Source organism: Somniosus microcephalus, chromosome 28 (genome assembly GCF_052327205.1).
Source record: "Somniosus microcephalus isolate GS21.2 chromosome 28, FLI_Smic_1.0, whole genome shotgun sequence".
Lineage (NCBI taxonomy): Eukaryota > Metazoa > Chordata > Chondrichthyes > Squaliformes > Somniosidae > Somniosus > Somniosus microcephalus.
The window spans coordinates 35502931-35515404 of record NC_141014.1 but is presented as its reverse complement, the minus strand read 5'-3'; positions in this window follow the sequence as shown (position 1 = coordinate 35515404).

The following is a 12474-nucleotide window of genomic DNA, read 5'->3' as shown; positions in this document are numbered from 1 at the left end:
CAGTACTGAGGGAGCGCTGCACTGTCGGAGGGGCAGTACTGAGGGAGCGCCGCACTGCCGGAGGTGCCGTCTTTTGGATGAGATGTTAAACCAAGGCCCGTCTGCCCTCTCAGGACGTAAAAGATCCCACGGGCACTATTTTGAAGAAGAGCAGGGGGAGTTCTCCCCGGTGTCCTGGGCCAATATTGATCCCTCAGCCAACATCACTAAAACAGATTATCTGGTCATTATCACATTGCTGTTTGTGGGAGCTTGCTGTGCGCAAATTGGCTGCCGCAATTCCTACATCACAACAGTGACTACACTTCAAAAAGTACTTCATTGGCTGTAAAGTGTTTTGGGACGTCCGGAGGTGGTGAAAGGTGCTGTGGAAATGCAAGTCGTTCTTTCTTTAGCAACACTCCACAAACAGCAATGAGATGAATGACCAGTTCATCTGTTTTGGTGGTGTTGGTCGATGGAGAAATGTTAGTCAGAACGTCCTGTTCTTCTTTGAAAGTTAAAGGTCTCATCTGAAGCATGGCACTGGTGCAGCTTTCCTTCAGTGCTACACTCCAGCGTCAATGTAAATTGTAAACTTAAGCCATGATATCCAAAACTAGGGGCCATAAATATAAAATAGTATCTAATAAATCCAATCGGGAATTCAGGAGAAACTTCTTTACCCAGAGAGTGGTGTGAATGTGGAACTCGCCACAGGGAGTGGTTGAGGTGAATAACACAGATGCATTTAAGGGGAAGTTAGATAGACACGAGAGAGAAAGGAATAAACATAGAAGATAGGCGCAGGAGTAGGCCATTCAGCCCCTCGAGCCCGCTCCGCCATTCATTGCGATCATGGCTGATCATCCAAATTCAGTACCCGGTCCCTGCTTTCTCCCCATACCCCTTGATCCCTTTAGAAGGATATGTTGATAAGGTGAGATGAAGAGGGGTGGGAGGAGGCTCGAGTGGAGCATAATCGCTGGCACAGACCTAAAGGGTCATATGGCTTACTTTTGGGTTGTAAATTCTATGTAATATGGGAATGGATCGCACAATCTTCTGACCTCGAAGTGAGTACTACCAACTGGGCCAAGGAGTTATTTTATAAGAAATATACATTAAGAAGGCCGTTGTAGGTCATTCTCATGGACAATTCCTTGAACTCTCTTGGGCTCTTCCCCATTTTTTAATCTGTTCCATTCTCTTTCCCTTTAGGTTCCTCCACCACTAGGACCGTGAGCCCCTCCCAGGCTGAGAACATGCAAGGGGACCTGCTGCACTCCTCTGTCACTATTGATCTTCAGTTGAGCTACAGAGACTCCAATGAGACTGGCCGGGGGAGGGGGGGGGGGGTTGCGGTGATTTCCTGTCCGCCGCTAATTATTACACTGTGGAATAAAAACAGAAAATGCTGGAAATACTCAGCAGGTCGGACAGCATCTGCGGAGAGAGAAACAGAGTTAATGTCTCAGGTCGATGACCTTTCGTCAGGACACTGTTGATATCGGCTGTCCGAGGAAGTAAAAATAACATTGAGCAATTGGGCGCGAAGGTATGACATTGGAGGGTTTATGTCTGGGACTAAAATATCAGTTTAATCGATCTTTGTGGAAGCATCCACAGTTGAGTTCACTGACCATTCTTACCTCATCGACTACGCCATCGATGGAATAGCCTTCACCAATCTAGGTCCCACATTCTGCAACATTCCCCATCTCTAAAAACTTGGTTAACATTTACTTCTTCAACTCTTCCCCCCCTTCCCCCCATTTTCTCTCCTATTTCTGCTTTAATTTGATCTGAACTTAGAGATGTTTGCCACCTTAAGTTGTAGTTATTGATTTTGTCTATAAGTGGACTGACTGTCCAGTACTGACTGTGTCTATAAGTGGACTGACTGTCCAGTACTGACTGTGTCTATAACTGTCCCAGCAATAAGTTGTGTAGCTTGCTAACAATTTCCTGAATCTCAAATTTGCATCTCCGGTCTTAAAGTCCATGCTGAGTGTCACCCAATCAGCACTTCCTTATTTATCTTGTCTTCTCTTTCAAGTGTTTGAACCATGGTGACAGATCGCACGGAGCCTGGTCTCGAAACAGTTCCTCAAAAAATAAAGTGCCTAGGGTTGCAAAATTCCGGGAGTTTTTAAAAGAGGAAACTTTCCATGGGAATTTTGGCGAATTTAGAGTTTTTTTGCACACTGATGGTTTTTGTCTCTGACCCTTATATTATCTTTGTCATCAAAATAGACATACTGTTCCATACAAATAAAAACAGGCTTTCAAAACTTTATTTAGGTTATAATTTTGAACTTTATTGAACCCCCATAAAAAAGACCCGTCTAAAATAAAATAAAAAGAGCGTCAGCTTATTTAGCCTGTAATTTGTCCTTATTTTGTCCCTTTGAGTCTTCTACTCATGAGCCTTCTGAGTCTTCTACTCATCATTGCTCCTCCTGATTCTCTGACTCTGGCTCTGACGTGTCCATTTCCTCCTCTGTGTCAGTGTCTAGCTGTGTGGTGGACACTTCTGTATCGGACTCAATAAGTTGTAGGTTCGCCCGGATAGCCACCACGTTCTCCACTCTCTTGTTGGTCAGCCTGTTGCGCACCTTTGTTTGCGTATTCCCAAAAAGTGACCAGTTTCGTTCAGAGGCCGCTGATGAAGGTGGGATTTGGAGTATCACCGATGCAATGGGTGACGGGGCCTCAGATGCACAAAGTCCCTTCCACCAGGTATGTGCACTGATATGCTTGCATGATTCCCATATCCCATCCCCATTCCAAAGACCTTGCTTGGTAGAGAACTTTGCCAGACTTCCCAGAGCTTTGCCCACGTCCAGATTGAGGTGGCGTGAGAGGGTAGAAATCACACTGTAAGCGCTGTTGATCTGTTCTCCAGAAAGTATTGGTCTCCCAACATGCTTTGGGTCCAGCATGTATGCTGCAGCATGAATCGGCTTGACACAAAATTCTTGACGTGTCTGTATGAATTAAACGATTGCCTTCTCCTCTGCTTTGAGCAGCAGGGATGTGGGTAGGGCAATGCTGATTTGTTCTTTTAAACCAGCAAAAAGCCTGAGAACATCTGACAAGACAGCGTCATCTCCTTCAATCTGAGCAATTGCAGATGCTACTGGTGAGAGTAGTTTAAGGCTGCTAACCACTCTCTCCCAGAACACATCATCCAGCAGTATTTTCTTGATGGTGGTTTCCATATCCCCAGACTGGGATATTGCCATTTCTTGCAGCGACTCCTTACCCTCCAGAAGGCTGTTGTACATTATGACAACGCCACCCCATCTAGTGTTGCTGGGCAGCTTCAGTGTGGTGTTCTTGTTCTTTGTCGTTTGCTTGGAGTTGTAGGTTGCTGCAACTACCTGTTTTCCTCTGACATACTTAACAACTTGCTTGGCTCTCTTGTACAGTGTTTCCATGGTTCTCAAACCCATGATGTCCTTGAGGAGCAGGTTGAGCCCATGAGCTGCGCACCCAATAGACGTAATATAAGGGTAGGCCTCCTCCACTTGAGCCCAAGCAGCCTTCATATTCGCAGCATTGTCAGTAACTACTGCAAAGACCTTTTGTGATCCAAGATCGTTGATGACCGCTTTCAGCTCATCAGCAATGTATGTTCCTGTGTGTCTGTTGTCCTTCATGTCTGTGCTCTTGAAGAACACTGGGAGAGGAGTGGAGACGATGTAGTTTATGATGCCCTCCCCTCGTACATTTGACCACCCATCTGAGATAACTGCAACAGAGTCTGCCATCTCTATCGTTTCTTTGAGCTTTCCTTGGACTCTGTTATACTCAGCCTCCAGCAAATAAGTAGACAAAGCATGTCTGGTGGAAGGACAGTATGCAGGGAGAATAACATTGAAGAATCTCTTCCAGTACACATTGGCTGTGAGCATGAGGGGTGAGCCTGTCGCATATACAGCTCGAGCAAGGCACTCATCTGCATTCTTCTGGCTATGGTTATCCATTGTATCAAAGAACCTTCCAAGTGGGCCAGGAGTTGCTGATGATAAGGAGCCTGATGCTGAATGTGAACCATTATCTTCTTGAATGGAAGCAGTGGAACTCTGGGCTGACTGCTGTGAGCTTTGAGTGAAGTTGTTGCATTTGGATAAATGCTGCTGCATCTGTGTGGCATTCTTTACATATGGCTTTGTACAGTGTTTGCACATGTACGCAGTCTTTCCATCTTTAATGCCTGGGGTAAAATGCTTCCACACATCCAACGGTAAACGTGGCATTGTTCTATGCAGAGAAATAAAGGGCATTCGTCTCTGTGTCGAACTGCGGTCGATCAGCACGATTGCAACAGGGTGAGTAAATTTTTCCTGATGCTCCATGTGATGGAAGCATGACCTGTGCATGCACGATGCTACATCACCAATAGAGGGAGCTAATCACTCATCCAACCAATCAGGACACATTTGTTCACAGTCACACACAAAACTTGTAATTATTAAAACAAGCCAAGTAAGAAGATAAACATATATTGATTAAGAAATTCCTTAATAATTAAGATTCCATCTCTGTTAGTAATTTTAAGAGAACACCTGTGGAAAAAAAATGAAAGAAATACAAAAAAAAACAATATTATGCTAGCATGTGCTTTTTTGGGCAAAATTCCCAAGCTAAACTTCCCGTGGAAAATTTCCGGAAATTTACTGGAAACTTTCCACCCCTTCGCAACCCTAAAAGTGCCCTTACACAGTTACAAAAGTTTTACTGATTGTGAACTTTTCTGATTTCAGGCTCCTGTACGTCAATGCAGCACAGAAACCGGTTGGAATGGGTGAACTATCGGATGAACTGTCAGAATTCTCTTCCAATCCTGACCATTGTTTACCCACAGCTAGATCCCAAGCGGTGATGTATCTTTGCGCAGCCTTGGCCAGAAGGTGGTGCTAGGCTACAACTTTCTAACCAGTAATGAATTTTGCTTTTTTGTAATTCAATTTTGGAGGGTTTTTTTTAAATTTGCTTAATAGAAACCATTGGGCTGTCCCCATTAAAAGGCTTCTACTGGCTGAACTGGTCAACCAGGAATAGGTCGGCATTACAAGAGCAAGTTGAGAGAGGACTACCCTCTTATAAGGCAACTCACTCTTGGTAAACGTGGTGAACTTGACAACGTCATTGGTGATATAGCAAGATTCTCCTCCATCGCCCAGGTTGGGTTAGCTGTGATTTCCGATTCGGACGCTAACTCTAACCATGGGAAGTGTCTAATTATGGAACCCGGTTAGCAGAGGCAACATCAGTAGGGCAATGTACCAGCGGCGTTACCGAGCTCCACAGGGGCCGGAGCTGGTTTGGTACATGAGTCTCGGGCTTGCTGCCTTTGTGTGCACTTTGCTATCACAGAATCATAGAAATTTACAGCACAGGAGGCGGCCATTCGGCCCATCCTGTCCGTGCTGGCCGACAAAGAGCTATCCAGCCTAATCCCACTTTCCAGCACTTGGTCCATAGCCCTGTAGGTTACGGCACTTCAAGTGCATATCCAAGTACTTTTTAAATGTGATGAGGGTTTCTGCCTCTACCACCCTTTCAGGCAGTGAGTTCCAGACACCCACCACCCTCTGGGTGAAAAAAGTTCTCCTCAACTCCCCTCTAATCCTTCTACCAATTACTTTAAATCTATGCCCCCTGGTTATTGACCTCTCTGCTAAGGGAAATAGGTCCTTCCTATCCACTCTATCTAGGCCCCTCATCATTTTATACACCTCAATTAAATCTCCCCTCAGCCTCCTCTGTTCCAAAGAAAACAACCCCAGCCTATCCAATCTTCCCTCATAGCTAAAATTCTCCAGCCCAGGCAACATCCTCGTAAATCTCCTCTGCACCCTCTCTAGTGCAATCACATCCTTCCTGTAATGTGGTGACCAGGACTGCACGCAGTACTCTAGCTGCGGCCTAACAAGTGTTTTATACAGTTCGAACATAACCTCCCTGCTCTTATATTCTATGCCTCGGCTAATAAAGCAAGTATCCCGTATGCCTTCTTAACCACCTTATCTACCTGTCCAGCTAACTTCCGAGATCTGTGGACATGCACTCCAAGGTCCCTCTGATCTTCTGCACTTCTCAGTGTCCTACCCTTGTGTATTCCCTTGCCTTGTTAGCCCTCCACAAATGCATTACCTCACACTTCTCCAGATTGAATTCCATTTGCCACTGTTCTGCCCACCTGACCTGTCCATTGATATCTTCCTGCAGCTTTCTTCTTCATTATCAACCACACGGACATTTTTTGTATCATCTGTTATCTGTAATAAACTGGGCTGACCTTTACACCTGACTTTACAAAATGCCCAGCGTCTTTGCCAGAGGCTGATGAAAATAGTAACCATTAACGGTGATGGTGTCAAATTATAGCACAACAGTCTGCACACTGCAAGATCAATGCATCAGAATGACACATTTCCTTATCCAGCAGTTTATCTGTTCATTTATATGGGGTTTGTTTTAGATTTATATAATTTAAGAACATAAGAAATCGGAGCAGGAGTCGGCCATTCGGCCCCTCGAGCCTGCTCCGCCATTCAATAAGATCATGGCTGATCTTCTACCTTATCTCCACTTTCCTGCACTATCCCCATATCCCTTGATTCCCTTAATATTCAAAAATCTATTGATCTCTGTCTTGAATTTACTCAACAACTGAGCCTCCACAGCTTTCTGGGGTAGAGAATTCCAAAGATTCACCGCCCTCTGAGTGAAGAAATTTCTCCTCATCTCAGTCCTAAATGGCCGACCCCTTATTCTGAGACTGTGACCCCTGGTTCTAGACTCCCCAGCCAGGGGGAAACATCCTCCCTGCATCTACCCCGTCAAGCCCCGTAAGAATTTTGTACTTTTCAATGAGATCACCTCTCATTCTTCTAAACTCCAGAGAATATAGGCCTAGTCTACTCAATCTCTCCTTACAGGACAATCCTCCCCCATCCCAGGAACCAGTCTGGTGAACCTTCGTTGCACTCCCTCTCTCTTGTGTCAATGAAGGTAAAGGATGTCAGTCACGGGGAATGGAGCATGTTTTGTTCCTCGTGTCAGCATCGAGCGCTCCCTAGGTCAGGTGTGAGTTCAAACCGCACCCCCCCTCCTCCCCCTCCCCGCCCCTTGGGCTGTCCCAACAATGTGCCTTAATATGAGCAGTCACACATGCACCAGTGTGACTTTAGCTTATGTGCCCCGTGATGAAATATGCCATTCATCAGGCACTGTATTCCCTGTGTTTAGTTTAGTTTCAGTTTCATTTCCTTACCTGTATTGTATTGTGTGTAGGGCTCCGCCCATACCTGGCCCCTACTTAAGCAAGCCCCAGCGTGTCTCACAGCAGTACAGCAGATCTCTGGATGAGAGACACTTCTCCAATGTGTATTACTTTCTGAGTTAATAAAAGCCTTGCTTTGCTCCGTTAACGTCGAGTCTCGGATTCATTGAGGCACATCACCCCCACAGTGGCCACCCTTGGGAATCCTGAGTACATGTAGCCACTTTCGGCACTGTGGGCTTCCACAGCTGCCCGGGAGAAAGCGCGGAGAACAATCAAAGTATTTTCACGCAGGACCCTTTACAGCCAGCGGAGAGGAGTGTGTTGTCCTATGGGGGTCCGGGCCAGATTTGTGTTCATGCCCCAGAGCTGAAAGGGCAGTATCAAGCCCCTGGCTGGGCCAGCCCCACACAACTTGCATTGATATAGCGAATTCAACGTAGTCACACGTCCCAAGGCCCTTCACAGGAGACTACAATTGACACCGAGCCACACCGAGATATCAGGGCAAGTGCTTGGTCAAAGAGATTGGTTTGACTGAGCCGCGGCTCCGTGGGCCGCACGCTCTCTCCAGAGTCAGAAGGTTGTGGGTTCAAATCCCACCCCAGGCACTTGAGCACAAAAATCCAGGCTGACGCTCCCAGTGCAGTGCTGAGGGAGCGCCGCACTGTCGGAGGTGCAGTCTTTCGGATGAGACATTAAACCCGTCTGCTCTCTCAGGTGGATGTAAAAGCTTTCATGCCGCTATTTTGAAGAACACAGGAGATCTCCCTGGTGTCCCAGCCAATATTTATCCCTCAATCAACATCACTAAAACAGATTATCTGGATATTATCACATTGCTGTTTGTGGGATCTTGCTGTGCGCATATTGGCTGCTGCGTTTCCCACATTACAACAGTGACTACACTTCAAAAGTACTTCATTGGCTGTAAAGCGCTTTGAGACGTCCGGTGGTCATGAAAGGCGCTATAGAAATGCAGGTCTTTCTTTTTCTTCTTAAAGGAGAGAGAGAGGCGGAGAGGTTTGGGGAGGGAATTCCAGAGCTCGGGGCCCAGGCAGCTGAAGGCACGGCCACCAGTGGTGGAGCGATGGAAATCGGGGGATGAGCAAGAGGTCGGAATTGGAGGAGCGCAGAGATCTGGGAGAGTTGTAGGGCTGGAGGAGATTACAGAGATAGGGAAATAGATCCATCTCTATGTGGATTAACTGGGAGCCGTCAGTATATTTTATAACCTGCTCTGAGATATTGAGTTTGTTGGAACCAGTGGCGATGAAGTGGGGAGACTTAAATATTGGGGAGACCGAAGCCATTGTTTTCGGTCCCCGCCACAAACTCCGTTCCCTCGCCACCGACTCCATCCCTCTCCCTAACATCTGTCTGAGGCTGAACCACACTGTTCGTAACCTTGGTGTCATATTTGACCCTGAAATGAGCTTCCGACCACATATCCGCAGCATAACTAAGACCACATACTCCCACCTCCGTAACATCGCCCATCTCCGCCCTTGCCTCAGCTCATCCGCTGCTGAAACCCTCATCCATGCCTTTGTTACCTCTAGACTTGACTATTCCAACGCACTCCAGGCCGGCCTCCCACATTCCACCCTCCGTAAACTTGAGGTCATCCAAAACTCGGCTGCCCGTGTCCTAACTCGCACCAAGTCCCATTTGCCCATCACCCCCTGTGCTCGCTGACCTACATTGGCTCCCGGTTAAGCAGCGCCTCGATTTCAAAATTCTCATCCTTGTTTTCAGATCCCTCCATGGCCCTCGCCCCCTCCCTATCTCTGTAACCTCCTCCAGCCCCACAAACCCCCCCGAGATATCTGCACTCCTCTAACTCTGCCCTCTTGAGCATCCCAGATTATAATCCCTCAACCTTTGGGGGCCGTGCCTTCTGTTGCCTGGGCCCTAAGCTCTGGAATTCCCTGCCTAAACCTCTCCGCCTCGCTACCTCCCTTTAAGACGCTCCTTAAAACCTACCTCTTTGGCCAAGCTTTTGGTCACCTGCCCTAATTTATCCTTATGTGGATCGGTGTCAAATTTTTTGTCTTATAATACTCCTGTGCAGCACCGTGGGATGTTTTACTACGTTAAAGGCGCTATATAAATACAAGTTGTTATTGTTGAATTAGCACCAGCCTCTATCCCCATTTACAAGGACTTGGCTCCTTGGCTGCCACACTTGCCTAAAGCTGCAATTGCCACTGGCATTGATTCTCAAATAGTTAAGATCAGGGTGTTTTAGAGCGCTCCAGTTTGTGTGGGTTTTCAACATCATTTTTCAGAGAGTAATGAGACTTGGAAACAGAGAACTCCATTAAGCCGAAAGCTTCAATTAATGTCATGGCATTAGAGAGATCAAAGCAATTTTCTGGCTTGTCATTTTCTTTTTTTTTCCCCAGCACTGTAATAAACCGTGAAGACTAATTATACTGTCAACGCTCTCACCTTCTGGCAACGCTTCAATTAGTGTGTGGGGGGAGCATGCCTTTCTTATTCAGAAATTTGCTTGTGCAGAAGGGGAAAAGAAATAGAGCAAGCTCGACTATTCTCACCCCCCCTGGCGGCATTGAGTGAGAATACTGCCCTCTCTGTGCCCATGCTGTCTGTGGGTGGAGGGGGCGTTGTGTGTGAATGGCGAGGAAAAAAAAGCCGAGCGCATTTTTAAATTATTCCTACATCGACTGATGTAATTATTATTACTTCAATCGAGGAAGAAAAACCCCTGGCCTGCCTCCGTACTGTGACAATGGAGAACATGCCTTTAAACTCTGGCTGTATCCGAGATCCCATTTGGGTTTTCCTGTGGAGTTTTTCCACATCATTTTTTTGGGACATTATCTGGGAAGGTACAAGGACTAGGGGGACACAGATTTAAGGTTTTGGGCAAGAGATACAGGGGGGGATGTGAGGAGAAACTTTTTTACGCAGCGAGTGGTGAGGACCTGGAACTCGCTGCCGACGGAAGTGGTGGAAGCGGAGACACTCAATGTTTTCAAGGGGAGACTGGATAGGCACTTGAGGGAAATAAACTTGCAGGGCTACGGGGATAGAGCGGGGGAATGGGACTGACTGGATTGCTCTACAGAGAGCCGGCACGGACTCGATGGGCCGAATGGCCTCCTTCTGTGCTGTTATGACCCTATAAGAGCTGGGAGAAAGTTCCTGAGTTTCACAATGTGGGGGAGCCCGGTCTGTCAGGCCAGGTACACGAGGGAGCGGAGCCACGGTGATATTGGGAATGGGCCGGGCAAAGGGCGCCTGAGTGCAATGGTCTGAGAAAGGTGAGATCCTGAGCCTGGCAGCGTGTGTGTGTGTGTGTGTGATAACCAGACTACTGAGCCCAAGTGATGTGAGTGAGCTGCAATACTCAGCCTGACAGTCAGAAGGAGCTAACTTACTCAGCCTGTCGGTGTGAGAAAACTCGAGTCACTGAGCCTGCTGTGACTGAACTCAACAGCGCAAGCGAGCTGAGCTATGGAACGAGAAGTTGAGAGGGTTACAGAACCTGACAGTGTGAGAAAGCTGGATTGGTGAGACTGAGTGTGAGAAAGCTGGGTTGCATTTCTATAGCGCCTTTCACAACATCAGGACTTCCCAAAGCGCTTTACAGCCAATGAAGTACTTTTGAAGTGGAGTCACTGTTGTAATGTAGGAAACGCAGCAGCCAATCTGCGCACAGCAAGCTCCCACAAACAGCAATGTGATAAATAACCAGATAATCTGTTTTAGTGATGTTGGTTGAGGGATAAATATTGTCCAGGACACTGGGGAGAACTCCCCTGCTCTTCTTTGAAATAGTGCCATGGGATCTTTTACATTCACCTGAGAGAGCAGACGGGGCCTCGGTTTAACGCTTCATCCAAAAGACGGCACCTCCGACAGTGCAGCACTCCCTCAGCACCGCACTGGGAGCGTCAGCCTGGATTGTTGTGCTCAAGCCTCTCGAAAGTGAACCCACAACCTTCTGACTCAGGCGAGAGTGCTACCCACTGAGCCACGGCGAAGTGTGACCAGTTAACCTGTTTGACGATATTGGTCGAGGAATTAACGTCGGCAAACTTACCAGGAGAAAACACCCCTACTCTTCAAATAGTGCCATGGGATTGTTCGCATTCAGAGGAATAAGTGTGAGTTCCAGCGCAGCAAGTGTGTGTTTTAGAGGAGTGAGTGTGAGTTCCAAAGGAATATGTGTGAGTTCCAGCGGAGCAAGTGTGTGTTTTAGAGGAGTGAGTGTGAGTTCCAAAGGAATAAGTGTGAGTTCCAGCGGAGCAAGTGTGCGTTTTAGAGGAGTGAGTGTGAGTTCCAGCACAGCAAGTGTGCATTTTAGAGGAGTGAGTGTGAGTTCCAGTGGAGCAAGTGTGCGTTTTAGAGGAGTGAGTGTGAGTTCCAGCGGAGCAAGTGTGCGTTTTAGAGGAGTAAGTGTGAGTTCCAGCGCAGCAAGTGTGCATTTTAGAGGAGTGAGTGTGAGTTCCAGCGGAGCAAGTGTGTGTTTTAGAGGAGTGAGTGTGAGTTCCAAAGGACTAAGTGTGAGTTCCAGAGGGGTTCACACTGCTCCTGTTTTCTGGTTACAAAGTAACATTGGCAGAGGTCTTGAGCTGCCCATTCTCGTGACTGGGAGCTGGTGTTCAGGAAGAAGACTAGAATGGCTGCGTCTGGCCACCCCTCCGTAACTCATCTGCGCCCTGGCCAGGATGCTGGGGTGGACGTGGCTCTTGTCGGAAGAGGAATGTTCACCGGGAGAATGGTTCCAACTCACTCAGAAGAGAAGGCTGAGGGATGATCTGATAGAGGTCTTTAAGATTTATGAAAGGGTAGAGAAGATGTTCCCACTTGTGGGGGAGACCAGAACTAGGGGCCATAAATATAAGATATTTAAATAAATCCAATAGGGAATTCAGGAGAAACTTCTTTACCCAGAGAGTGGTTAGAATGTGGAACTTACTATCACATGGAGTGGTTGAGGTGAATATAATAGATGCATTTCGGGGGAAGCTAGATACAGGAAACTTTGTGCTATCCGGCACCGACGGGACCGAGCTGTTGCCGTCCCATCAAAACTGCCGGACAAAGCAGCGCTAATGTTGAAACATACGGAGATTTTGAGCTCTGTATCTAGCAACAAACCCTGTGCTTCTAAACAGTCGGCCGTACCTTGCAAGCATCTCTGTAGCTTAGCAACAGCTTCAGCG